This window comes from Pan paniscus, chromosome X (assembly GCF_029289425.2).
Source record: "Pan paniscus chromosome X, NHGRI_mPanPan1-v2.0_pri, whole genome shotgun sequence".
NCBI classification, from domain to species: domain Eukaryota; kingdom Metazoa; phylum Chordata; class Mammalia; order Primates; family Hominidae; genus Pan; species Pan paniscus.
The window spans coordinates 66,078,211-66,092,655 of record NC_073272.2 but is presented as its reverse complement, the minus strand read 5'-3'; the positions used below and the strand labels follow the sequence as shown (position 1 = coordinate 66,092,655).

General features: G+C 41.0%; 1 pseudogene; it reads right to left on the bottom strand.

The window, feature by feature from the left end:
* Positions 1-223: 223 nt before the first annotated feature.
* LOC100989823 (pyruvate kinase PKM-like) lies at positions 224-2,677 on the bottom strand (annotated as a pseudogene).
* Between the last annotated feature and the right edge of the window lie 11,768 nt (positions 2,678-14,445).

Below are 14,445 nucleotides of genomic sequence, written 5' to 3'. Positions count from 1 at the left end.
TTGGGTAAGGCCACATGATGGGCAGCCAGGCTCTGGGCTGTCCCACCCAAGAGCAGATTCTAAAACCAGCCATGTTTCAGCAAGGCATTAATCTTCTTCCCTGGTGACCCAGCCCACCAGTGCCACATTACAGCCCACAGTGAGCTCTAAAAGAGTTGCTGGCCTAATGGATGGGTTGGGGGAACCAGGAGGGATAGAGGCTGGAGGAGGGGCTCTGGGTCCATCACGGCATGGAAACAACACGCATGGTGTTGGGGAAGCTGCAGGCAGGGCACCACCTGGTCAGCACAATGACCACATCTTCCTTCTTGAAGAAGCCTCCGGCCTTGCCAACATTCATGGCCAAGTTCACCCGGTGGTCCACATTCTCAGCCCAGGCCTCCGGGACTGCATCCTTGCACAGCACAGGAAAGACGCTATGGTACAGATGGGCCTGACGAACTGTCTGGAGATTCCATGTCACAGCAACGATGGGGGTACGTGGGCGGTATCTGGTCACCAGAACTGCCAGACTTGGTGAGGACGATTATGGCCCCACTGTGGCACTGGAAGGAAGCTTCCACGACGCCCACATCGGTGACTTCTGTGGGGTAACTGGTAATGCGTGCCAGGAGGCGGGGCTCCTCAAATAACTGCAAGTATTAGAAGGTGGCCTCTGCTTCACCGGCAATCAGGTGCTGCATGCAAACTGCCTCCAGAGGATAATCCTCTTTGACTGTTTCTCCAGACAGCATGATGCAGTCCACTCTGTCCAGGACTGCATTGGCCACATCACTGCCCTCATCCTGGGTGGGGTGGAGCTTCGTGATTATGCTCTCCATCATCAGAGTGGCACAGATGACAGGCCTCCCAGCTCGGTTGCAGCACCCAATCATCATCTTCTGAGCAAGGAAGACCTTCTCTGCAGGAATGTCAATGCCTATACCATCATGAGCCACCATGATCCCATCGCTGGTCTTCAGGATTTCATCAAACCTCCAACCCCCCTCATGATTCTCATTTTTGCTGATTACTTTGATGTTCTTTCCCTTCTCTCCCAGGACCTTCCTAACTTCGTGGGCATCAGATGCCTTGCGGATGAAGGAGGCAAACACCATATCGACATACGGCTCAACTCCAAACATCAGGTCCCGGGTGTCCTTCTCTGGCATGGCAAGCAGGTCCACAGCGGTCCCGGGAAGGTTTACACCCTTCTTGCTGCCGGAGGAGCCACCATTTTCTACCTCCATCACGAGTAAGTCGGCACCTGGAGAGAAGGAAGCCCATCATCCACGTAGATCTTGCTGCCCACTTCTACCACCTTGCAGATGTTCTTGTAGTCCAGCCACATGATGTACTCATCACACTTTTCCATGTAGGCATTATCAAGCAAGATTTCGAGAGTGGCTCCCTTCTTCAGGTTCACATCTACAGTGCAGCAGCACTGCAGTTATCTGAGGAGCCCTGCCTCCTGGCGCCCATTACCAGTTACCCCACAGAAGAGGCCAGTTCGGATCTCAGGTCCTTTAGTGTCCAGAACCTCGGCAACGGGCTCTTAGAGGATGGGGGTCAGAAGCAAAACTTTCTGTGGCTGTGCGCATGTTCTTGATGGTCTCCAATGATACTCATAAGTTCCATGAGAGAAGTTCAGACCAGCCACATTCATACCAGACTTAATCATCTCCTTCAGCATCTCCACCGATCAGGGAGCTGGGCCGATGGTACAGATGATTCCAGTGTTCCTGGCTGCTATGGGTGGCGAGTCAATGTCCAGGTGGCACGTGTGTTCCAGGAATGTGTCAGCCATGGCTGCATGCAGCTTCTAGGTCTGAATGAAAGCAGTCTTGGCTTCACTATGGGGCTTTGACATGGCTGCTGAGGTCCTCCGGCACTGACTGACTGGGGCTAGGCTGCAAACGTGGAGAGGTCAATAGCCCCGGGACGCACAGCTGCTGCGCCCCTTCCAGCTTTTTAAAATTTCTCTAAACTGGGAGAAATACAGAAAACTGGTTAGGGACCTTTTAATGTCGGGTGACCAGAAGTGGCTCCCTTTTGTCCATTCAACCTTTGATAGTGTTGCATTAAGACCTTCATTTTAACCCCATCAATTTTCATTTTCTTTATTCTGGTTCTTAACCATCTGAAGATTTTCACCTGGCCGGGACAAGTCCCATGACTCTCCCTTTCTTTTTCTTCTTAATTTGTTTTCTTTGTTCACCTTATTTCTTTTTTAATTTTCAACTTTTACTTTAAAGTGATGTGCAGGTTTGTTATATAGGTAAACATGTGCCAATGTAGTTTGCTGCACAGATCATCCCATCACCCAGGTATTAAGCTCAGCATCCTTTAACTCTTCTTCCAGTTGCTCTCCCTACTACCACCCTCCTCACCTTCCAACCAGTGTGTGTTGCTCCTCCCCATGTGTCCATGCATTCACATCATTCAGCTCCCACTTACAGTGAGAACACATGGTATTTGGTTTTCTGTTCCTGCATTAGTTTGCTAAGGATAATGGCCTCCAGCTCCATCCATGTCACTGCAAAGGACATGACCTTTTTCCTTTTGATGGCTGCATAGTATTTTATGGTGTATATGTACCACATTTTCTTTATCCAGCCTATCATTGATGGGCTTTTAGGTTGATTCAATGTCTTTGCTATTGTGAATAGTGTTGCAGGGAACTAACACGTGCATGCATCTTTACAATACAAATATTTATATTCCTTTGTGTATATACCCAGTAATGGGATTGCTGAGTCCAATGGCATTCTTTCTCTAGGTCTTCAAAGTTGCCACACTGTCTTCCACAATGATTGAACTAATTTACAGTCCCACCAACCATGTAAAAACGTTCCTTTTTCTCCACAACTTCACCGGTATGTGTTGCTTTTTTACTTTTTAATAATAGCCATTCTGACTGGTGGGAGATGGTATCTCACTGTGGTTTTGATTTGCATTTCCCTAATGATCAGTGATGTTGAAATTGCTTGTTGGCCGCAGGTATGTCTTTTTTTGAGAAGTGTTTCTTTATGGCCTTTGCTCACTTTTTAATGGGATTGGTCCCTGTCATAGTGGAGAGAGAAGCTCTGCTGGCCTTAGTTAGAGTCAGCACATTGGACGGTGCATTTGGACCAGACCCAGCCAGAGAAGAAATGCCCATCCTAGCAGGATGAAACATGAATGGAACTGGATGTCATTATTTTAAGTGAAATAAGCCAGTCATGTAAAGACAAACCTCACTTGTTATCATTTATTGGTGGAATTTAAAAATCAGAACAATTGAACACATGGGTATAGAGAGTAGAAGGATGGTTACAAGTGGCTTGCAAGGGTACTAAGGAGACTGTGTGGGAGCTGGGGATGGTTAATGAGTACAAAAAAAAAGAATGGATAATACCTAGTATTTGATAGTATAAAAAGGTGGCTATAGTCAAAATAATTTACTGTAACTAAAAATGTATAATTGGATTTTTTGTAACACATACCGTAACTGCTCAAAGGGATAGATACCCCATTTTCCATTATGATTATTATGCATTGTATGCTTGTATCAAAAATATCTCATATACCACATAAATATATACATACCTACTATGTACACACAAAAATTTTAAACAAATTAAAATTAAAATAATCTTTCTGGGATTTTAATGACTTAAATTAAAACTGTGTATGAATTTATAATATTTGAGGTTCCTGATCCATGAAAACAGATGTCTCTTCAATTGTATAAATCTTCTTCAATTTAATCAACATTTTGGAGTTTTCAGCAAACAAGTCTTGATTCTAAGTGATTTACTTTCTTTGAGAGTCCATAAGTTGTATAGTGTTTTTAATTTCAGTTTTCATGTGTTCATTGCTAATATATAGAAATGTAAATGATTTTATGTTAATTTTGAATATTGTGACCTTGTGGAATTCATTAGAAAGTTTTAGGTTTTTTTTCTATTTTTATTTTTTTTTTAATTTTATTTTTTAAATTTTACTTTAAGTTCTAGGGTACATGTGCAGAACGTGCCGTTACATTACATAGGCATACATGTGACATGGTGGTTTGCTGCACCCATCATCCTTTCACCTGAATTAGGTATTTTTCCTAATTCTATCCCTCCCCTAGCCCATCACCCCCAACAGGTGCTGGTGTGTGATGTTCCCCTCCCTGTGTCCATGTGCTTTCATTGCTCATCTTGCACTTATGAGTGAGAACATGCAGTGTCTGGTTTTATGTTCTTGTGATAGTTTGCTGAGAATGATAGTTTCCAGCTTCATCCATGTCCCTGCAAAGGATGGGAACTCATTCTTTTTTATGGCTGCATAGTATTCCATGGTGTGTATGTGCCACATTTTCTTTATCCAGTCTATCATTGATGGACATTTGGGTTGGTTCCAAGTCTTTGCTATTGTGAATAGTGCTGCAATAAACACACGGGTGCATGTGTCTTTATAGTACAATGATTTATAATCCTTTGGGTATATACCCAGTAATGGGATTGCTGGGTCAAATGGTATTTCTAGTTCTAGATGCTTGAGGAATCGCCACACTGTCTTCCACAATGGTTGAACTAATTTACACTCCCACCAACAGCGGAAAAGCATTCCTGTTTCTCCACATCCTCCCCAGCATCTGTTGTTTCCTGTCTTTTTGATGATCACCATTCTAGCTGGAGTGAGATGGTATCTCATTGTGGTTTTAATTTGCATTTCTCTAATGACCAGTGATGATGAACATTTTTTTCATGTTTGATGGCTGCATTAATGTCTTATTTTGAGAAGTGTCTGTTCATATCCTTTGCCCACTTTTTGATGGTTTTCTTTTCTTGTAAATGTGTTTATGTTCTTTGTAGATTCTGGCTATTAGCCCTTTGTCAATTGGATAGATTGCAAAAATTTTCTACTATTCTGTAGGTTGTCTGTTCACTCTGGTAATAGTTTCTTTTGCTGTGCAGAAGCTCTTTAGTTTAATTAGGTCTAATTTGTCAATTCTGGCTTTTGTTGCCATTACTTTTGGTGTTTTAGACATGAAATCTTTGCCCATGCCTATATCCTGAGTGTTATTGCCCAGGTTTTCTTCTAAGACTTTTATGGTTTTAGGTCTTACGTTTAATTCTTTAATCAGTCTTGAGTTGATTTTTGTATAAGGTGTAAGGAAGGTGTCCAGTTTCAGTTTTCTGCATATGGCTAGCCAGTTTTCCCAACACCATTTATTAAACAGGGAATCTTTTCCCCATTGCTTATTTGTGTCAAGTTTGTCAAAGATCAGATGGTTGTAGATGTGTGGTGTTATTTCTGAGGCCTCTGTACTGTTCCATTGGTCTATATATTTGTTTTGGTACCAGTACCATGCTGTTTTGGTTGCAGTAGCCCTGTAGTATAGTTTGAAATACATTCACACAGGTAGTGTGATGCCTCCAGCTTTGTTCTTTTTGCTCAGGAATGTCTTGGCTATGCAGGGTCTTTTTTGGTTCCATATGAAGTTTAAAGTAGTTTTTTCCAATTCTGTTAAGAAAGTCAGTGGTAGCTTGATGCAGATTGCATTGAATCTGTAAATTACTTTGGGCAGTATGGCTATTTTCACGATATTGATTCTTCCTATCCAAGAGCATGGAAAGTTTTTCCATTTGTTTCTGTCCTCTCTTATTTCCTTGAACAGTGGTTTGTCGTTCTCTTTGAAGAGGTCCTTCACATCCCTTGTAAGTTGGATTCCTAGGTATTTTATTCTCTTCGTAGCAATTGTGAATGGGAGTTCTTTCGTGATTTGGCTGTCTGTTTGTCTGTTATTGGTGTATAGGAATGCTTGTGATTTTTGCACATTCATTTTGTATCCTGAGACTTTGCTGAAGTTGTTTATCTGTTTAAGGAGATTTTGGGCTGAGACAATGGGGTTTTCTAAATATACAATCATGTCTTCTGCAAACAGAGACAGTTTGACTTCCTCTCTTCCTATTTGAATACACTTTATTTCTTTCTCTTGCCTGATTGCCCTGCCCAGAACTTCCAATACTATGGATGAATTGGAATGGAGAGAGAGGGCATTCTTGTCTTGTGCCAGTTTTCAAAGTGAATGCTACCAGTTTTTGCCCATTCAGTATGAGATTGGCTGTGGGTTTGTCATAAATAGCTCTTATTATTTTGAGATACATTCCAGTGATACCTAGTTTATCAAGAGTTTTTAGCATGAAGGGGAGTTGAATTTTTTCAAAGGCCTTTTTCTGAATCTATTGAGATAATCATGTGGTTTTTGTCATTGGTTCTGTTTATGTGATGCATTACATTTATTGATTTGCGTATGTTGAACCAGCCTTTCATCCCAGGTATGAAGCCAACTTCATCGTGGTGGATAGGCTTTTTGATGTGCTGCTGAATTCATTTTGCCAATCTTTTATTGAGAATTTTCACATCGATGTTCATCAGGAATATTGGCCTGAAATTTTCTTTTTTTTGTTGTGTCTTTGCCAGATTTTGGTATCAGGATGATGCTGGCCTCATAAAATGAGTTAGGGAGTATTCCCTCTTTTTCTATTGTTTGAATTAGTTTCAGAAGGATTGGTACCAGCTCCTCTTTGTACCACTGGTAGAAATCGGCTATGAAACCATCTTGTCCTGGACTTTTTTTGGTTGGTAGGCTATTAATTACTGTCTCAATTTCGGAACTTGTTTTTGGTCTATTCAGGGATTCGACTTCTTCCTGGTTTAGACTTCAGAGGGTGTATATGTCCAGGAATTTATCCATTTCTTCTAGATTTTCTAATTTATTTGCATAGAAATGTTTATAGTATTCTCTGATGGTAGTTTTCATTTCTGTGGGATTGGTGGTGATATCCCCTATATCGTTTTTTATTGCATCTATTTGACTCTTCTCTCTTTTCTTCTTTATTAGTCTGGTTAGCAGTCAATCTATTTTGTTAATCTTTTCAAAAAACCAGCCCCTGTATTCACTGATTTTTTTGAAGGGTTTTTCATGTCTCTGTCTCCTTCAGTTCTGCTCTGATCTAAGTTATTTCATGTCTTCTGCTAGCTTTTGAATTTGTTTGCTGGTGCTTCTCTAGTTCTTTTAATTTTGATGTAAAGGTGTCAATTTTAAATCTTTCCTGCTTTCTCTCATAGGCATTTAGTGCTATAAATTTCCCTCTAGACACTGCTTTAAATGTGTCCCAGAGATTCTTGTACAGTGTGTCTTCATTCTCATTGGTTTCAAAGAATATCTTTATTTCTGTCTTCATTATTTGCCCAGTAGTCATTCAGGAGCAGATTGTTCACTTTTCATGTAATTGTGCCGTTTTGAGTGAGGTTCTTAATTTTGAGTTCTAATTTGATTGCACTGTGGTCTGAGAGACTGTTTGTTATGATTTCTGTTATTTTGCATTTGCTTAGGAGTGTTTTACTTCCAATTATGTGATCAATTTTAGAAAAAAAGTGCAACGAGGTGCTAAGAAGAATGTATATTCTGTTGATTTGGCCTGCAGGATTCTGTAGGTGTGTATTAGGTCTGATTGGTTCAGAGCTGAGTTCAAGTCCTGAATATCCTTGTTAATTTTCTGTCTCATTGATCTGCCTCATAATGACAGTGGGGTGTTAAAGTCTCCCACTATTATTGTGTGGGAGTCTAAGTCTCCTTGTAGGTCTCTAAGAACTTGCTTTAAGAATCTGGTTGCTCCTGTATTCGGTGCATATATATTTAGGAGAGATCGCTCTTCTTGCTTCATTAATCCCTTTCCCATTATGTAATGCCCTTCTTTGTCTCTTTTGATCTTTGTTGGCTTATGGTCTGTTTTATCAGAGATTAGGATTGCAACTCCTTTTTTTTTTTTTTTTTTGCTTTTGGTTTTCTTCATAAATATTCCCCCATCCCTTTATTTTGAGCCTGTGTGTGTCTTTGCATGTGAGATGGGTCTCCTGAATATAGCACACTGATGGGTCTTGACTCTTTATCCAATTTGCCAGTCTGTGTCTTTTAATTGGGGCATTTAGTTTGTGTACATTTAAGGTTAATATTTTTATGTGTGAATTTGATCCTGTCATTGTGATGCTAGCTGGTTGTTTTGCCTGTTAGTTGATGCAGTTTCTTCATATTGAAGATATTCTTTACAATTTGGTATGTTTTTTGCAGTGCCTGGTACTGGTTGTTTCTTTCCATGTTTAGTGCTTCCTTCTGGGGCTCTTGTAAGGCAGGCCTGGTGGTGACAAAATATCTCAGCATTTGCTTGTCTGTAAAAGATTTTATTTCTCCTTCACTCATGAAGCTTAGTTTGGCTGGATATGAAATTCTGGGTTGAAAATTCTTTCCTTTAAGAACGTTTAACATTGGCCCCCACTCTCTTCTGGCCTGTAGGGTTTCTGCAGAGAGATCCGCTGATAGTCTGATGGACTTCCTTTTGTGGGTAACCCGACCTTTCTCTCTGGTTGCTCTTAACAATTTTTCCTTCATTTCAACCTTGGTGAATCTGACAGTTACGTGTCTTGGGGTTGCTCTTCTCAAGGAGTATCTTTGTGGTGTTCTCTGTATTTCCTGAATTTGAATGTTGGCCTGTCTTGCTAGGTTGGGGAAGTTCCCCTGGATAATATCCTGCAGAGTGTTTTCCAACTTGGTTGCATTCTCCCCATCACTTTCAGGTAAACCAATCAAATGTAGATTTGGTCTTTTCACATACTACCATGTTTCTTTTTTTTTTTTTTTTTTTTTTTTTGAGATGAAGTCTCGCTCTGTCGTCAGGCTGGCCTGCAGTGGCACTATCTCACCTGACTGCAACCTCCACCTCCCGGGTTCCAGCAATTCTCCTGCCTCAACCTCCCAAGTAGTTGGGACTACAGGCGTGTGCCACCATGGCCAGCTAATTTTTGTATTCTTAGTAGAGACAGGGTTTCACCATGTTGGCCAGGATCGTCTCGTTCTCTTGTCCTCGTGTTCTTCCCACCTCGGCATCCCAAAGTGCTGGGATTACAGGCATGAGTCACCATGCCCGGCCACATACTCCCATATTTCTTGGAGGCTTTGTTCATTCCTTTTTATTCTTTTTTCTGTAATCTTGTCTTCTCACTTTGTTTCATTAAGTTGATATTCAGTCACTGATATCCTTTCTTCCGCTTAATCTATTCAGCTACTGATACTTGTGGATGCTTCACGAAGTTCTCATTCTGTGTTTTTCAGCCCCATTAGGTCATTTATGTTCTTCTCTAAACTGGTTATTCCAGTTAGCAATTCGTCAACCTTTTATCAAGGTCCTTAGTTTCCTTACACTGTGTTAGAACATGCTCCTTTAGCTCGAAGGATTTTTGTTATTACCCACCTTCTGAAGCCTACTTCTGTCAGTTAGTTAAACTCATTGTCCGTCGAGTTTTGTACCCTTGCTGGTGAGGATTTGTGATCCTTTGGAGGAGAAGAGGCGTTCTGGTTTTTGCCATTTTCAGCCTGTTTGTGCTGGTTTCTCCCCATCTTTGTGGATTTATCTACCTTTGGTCTTTGATGTTGGTGACCTTCAAATGGGATATTTGAGTGGATGTGGTATTCCTTTCTGTTTGTTAGTTTTTCTTCTAACAGTCAGGCCCCTTGTGCTGCAAGTCTGCTGGAGTTTACTGGAGGTCCACTCCTGACCCTATTTGCCTGGGTATCACCAGCTGAGGCTACAGAACAGCAAAGATTGCTGCCTGTTCTTTCCCCTAGAAGATTCATCTCTGAGGGGGCACCTGCCAGATGCAAGCAAGAGCTCTCCTGTATGAAATGTCTATCAACCCCTACTGGGAGGTGTTGCCCAATCAGGATGCATGGAGGTTAAGGACCCACTTGAGGAGGCAATCTGACCCATAGAAGAGCTCAAACGCTATGCTGGGAGGTCAGCTGCTCTGTTCAGTGCCATCAGGCAGGGACGTTTACATCTGCTGAAACTGCTCCCACAGCTGCCCCTTCCCCCAGGTTCTCTGTCCCAGGTAGATGGGAGTCTTACCTATAAGTCCCTGAGTGGGGCTGCTGTCTTTTTTTCAGGGATGCCCTGCCAGAGAGGAGTAATCTGGCTGTCCGGCCACAGCAGCCTTGCTGAACTGCAGTGGGCTCCACCCAGTTCAGACTTCCTGGTGGCCTTGTTTACACTGTGAGCATAAAACCGCTTACTCAAGCCTCAGCAATGGTGGGCGCCCTTCCCCCCACCAAGCTCGAGTGTCCCAGGTTGACCTCAGACTGCTGCTGTGTTGGCAGCAAATTTCAAGATCGTAGCTTGCTTGGCTCCATGGGTGTGGGACCAGCCAAGCCAGACAACTTGGCTCCCTGGCTTCAGTACCCCTTTCCAGGGGAGTGAAGAGTTCTGTCTCACTGGCGCTCCAGGTACCACTGGGGTAAGGAAAAAAAGCAAAAAACAGAAAACAAAAAAACTCCTGCAGCTAGTTCGGTGTCTGCCCAAATGGCCACCCAGTTTTGTGCTTGAAACCCAAGGCCTTGGTAGGGTAGGCACCGGAGGGAATCTCCTGGTCTGTGGGTTGGGAAGACTGTGGGACAAGTGCGGTATCTGGGCCAGAGTCCCTGGTTACTCAGGCTCAGTCCCTCACGTCTTCCCTTGGGTAGGGAAGAATATTCCTGGACCCCTTGCACTTCCCAGGTGCGGCAACACCTCTCCCTGCTTCAGCTCACCCTCCATGGGCTGCATCCACTGTCCAACCAGTCTCAATGAGATGAACTGGACACTTCAGTTGAAAATGCAGAAATCACCCACCTTCTGCGTCTATCTCACTGGGAGCTACAGACAGGAACTGGTCCTAGTCAGCCATCTTTATCAGGATCCTCTTTTTTTAATTCTTCCTGGGATTTTCCACACAAATGACCATATCATCTGCATAGAGGGAGGTTTTTATTTTTTCCTTTCTAATCTTTACACTCTTAATTTCTTGTACATCACTTATTGTGGAGGCTGGAACTTCCATCACTATGTTGAATAGGAATAGTGAGAACAGACATTTCTTGCTGTATTTCTGATCTTGGGTGGAAAATGTTCAGTCTTTCATGATTAGGTATAATGTTAACTACAGTTTTGGTTTCTGGTTTTAAGATGTTCTTTATGAAGTTCACAAAATTCCCCTCTACTACTTTTCCAGAATTTTTGTTATAAATAAGTGGTTTTTTTTTTTCAAATTTCTTTCTGTGTAAGTTGATATAATTATGTTTTTTTAACCTGTTAATATGGTGGATTGTATTCATTGATTTTACAACATTGAATCAGCCTGCCATACCTGGAATAATGCTCATTTAGTCACAGTGTGTAATTATTTTTATACACTCATGAATTCTATTTGCTAATTTTTTTAGTGATTTTGCAAACATATTCATAAGAATTAAAAAGCTGTTTGCTCTGATATTTGTACCATATATCCAGTTTTGGGATCTAGGTTATATTGGCCTCATAAAATGATACTTTTTGAAAAGTGTTTCTTTCCCTTCTATATTCTGGAAATTTGTGAGGAATAAATGTTAATTCTTACTTAAACTTTAGTAGAAATCTCTAGTAAAGTCATCTGGGCCTGCAGATTGCTTTTAACTTACAACCTCAATTTCTTTAAAAGTTACATGAAAATTCAAATTATCTATTTCATACTACTTGGGCTGTTGTAGTTTGTCCATTTCATCTAAGTTGTTAAATATATGTTTAGAGTTCTTTTTAATATTTCTTAATTACCCTTTTTTTGATGGTTGTAGAGACTGTAGGGATAGTCTCTGGAATTGGTATTATTCCTAATATTGGCAGTTTGCATTTTTTTCTCTATTTTTATTTGTAATTCTTCAAAGAGTCTTGACAATTTTATTAATATTTTTAAAGAACTAATTTTCTTTCTTTTATTAATTTTCTCCATTTTATTTCTTTTTTAATTTTATTGATTTACAACATTATGTGTTAATATTTCTTTGCTTCCTTTGGGTTTATATTGTTGTTCTCTTTGTAGTATCCTTAGGTGAAAGCCTACATTATTAATTTGAGACTTCTCTTTTACCTACTGCTGACATTTATTGCTATGCATTTTTCTTTCAGCACTGCTTTAGCTGTGTTCAACAAATTTTACATATTGTATTTTCGATTTCACTCAGTTAAATGTGTTTTTTAAATTCACTAAGGCTTTCTTCTTTAATCCATGGGATATTGTGATGGCTAATATGGAGTGTCAACTTGAATGGATTGATGGATGCAAAGTATCCTGGGAGTGTCTGTGAGGGTGATGCCAAAGTAGATTAACATTTGAGTAAGTGGGCTGGAAAATGCAAACCCACCCTTAATCTGGGTGGTCACCATCTAATCAGCTGCCAGCATGTCTAGAATATAAAGTAGGCAGAAAAACGTGAAAAAAGTAGACTGGCCTAGCCTCCCAGCCTACATTTTTCTCTCGTGCTGGACCCTTCCTGCTCTCAAACATTGAACTCCAAGTTCTTCAGTTTTGGAACTTGGACTGTCTTTCCTTGCTCCTCAGCTTTCAGACAGCCTATTGTGGGATCTTGAGATTGTGTGAGTTAATACTTATTAAACTTCCCTTTATATGTGTGTGTGTATACATATATATAGATATAGATATATAGATATAGTTGTATATATATTACTATATGTGTGTGTGTATAGAGTTGGTTGCTTAATATAATTACATCCAAAATGCTAAGGACTCTACTTCTCATAGTATGGAGAACACTGATAGTCCTTGGCATGAACTGTTTAGAGTTATGCAAAATAAACATATTTGACACTTCCAATTCACCTCTTATGAGAGGCAAGGAGTTTAGTGACTTTGTACATATTACCTTTGACCATATGTGGAGAACCAAAGAACATAATGAAGCTGGTTGGTTGCTCCTAAGTTCAGTGGACAAAGTGATGAAAGAAAATGGTGAATTCAGGAATTCTAACTCCCAGCTTGAGAAGATACTGAGCCTCAAATCTGCTAAGATTGCTCTGAATAAGAGTCTTATTCCTGTAGAGAAAGAGCTGAAATTGTGGAAAAACAGACACAATCTCTTATTATGCAAGAGGCTGACCTGCAACAAAAGGTGTATGTACAACCTCACCAGGTGTCTACTTTTAAAGTGAGAGCACTGATTGGAAAAGAATGGGACTCTGCAATTTGAAATGGGGACATGAGGGAGGAACCTGATGAAGCTGGGGAAACTGAGGTTGTAAACACTGATGAAACTTTTTTTCAAAAGAAACAGCTTCCCCATACCCAGTAGTGCCAACATTCCCTCCCCAATACATGCTGTCATCAGCCTTTCTACCTTTGTCTGAGAAGATAAACCCGGTGCTGCCTGAGGCAACAGTGATGGTCTCCTCTGAGGCAGTTGAGAGGCAAGATAATGTTGATTCTCCTCAGGAGCCACCTACAACATCCCTGTTTGCTTCTAGACCTATAACTAGATTAAAGTTCTGGCTGGCCCCTAGAGGAGAGGTTCAGAGTGTAATTCACAAGGGTGTGTGTGACACTCGAAAAAAGCTGCTTAAATTTTTTAATTTATATAAGCAGAAATCTAGAGAACAGACATGGGAAAAGATATTAAGGGTTTGGGATAAGGGTGGAAGGAACATAGAGTTGGATCAGGCTGAATTTATTGATTTGGGCCCACTACGTAAGCACTCTGCATTTAATATTGCAGCTTTAGAAGTTAAAAAATGTTCTAAAACTGTATGTGCTTGGCTAGCTAAAATATGGATTAAGAGATGGGCCACGTAACTGAGCTGGAAATGCCTGATCTCCCTTGATTTAAAGTAGAGGAAACAATCTAAAGGCTTAGGGAGATTGGGATGCTGGAGTGGAATAGTCACTTTAGACCTACTCATCCCAGCTGGGAGGGTCCACAAGATATACCCTCAACCAATGCCTTGTGAAATACATTTGTGAGGGCAGCACCTACATCTTTGAAGGGCCTGTAATTGCTCTTCTCTGTATGTCAGATCCAACAGTGAGAACCACAGTCACTCAGCTATAAAATTTACATAAAATAAAAATAATTGGTTCCCGTGGTGCCAGGGGCCAAGTGGCAGCACTCAACCTTCAAAGCAAGGGTGAGCACAGCTACCATAATGGGCAGCAGAGGCAAAGTGATAATCAGAATAGTCTGACATGTGTAGAGCTCTGGCATTGGCTAATTAATTACAGTGTTCCTAGAAGTGAAATTGATAGGAAGCCTACTGAATTCCTACTTAATATACATAAGCAGAATATTTCTAGGTTGAATGAACAAAAGATTAATTTGAATTATAAAAACAGAATCACAGCCCCTCAATAAATTTCCAGACTTGACCCAGTTTACAGTCCCAGAATCCCTTGAATGAAGGGAAGGTCGAGTACCCTTGAAGAAGGACCCCACTACACTAATGACAATTTATGCTTCTAAGATTTCTCTCATCCTTCCCCAAGGAGACCTCAGGCCTTTTACCAGAGTAACTGTGCATTCTGGAAAGGCAAATGATCAGGTATTTTGGGGACTACTGGACACTGGCTCTGAGCTTTGAT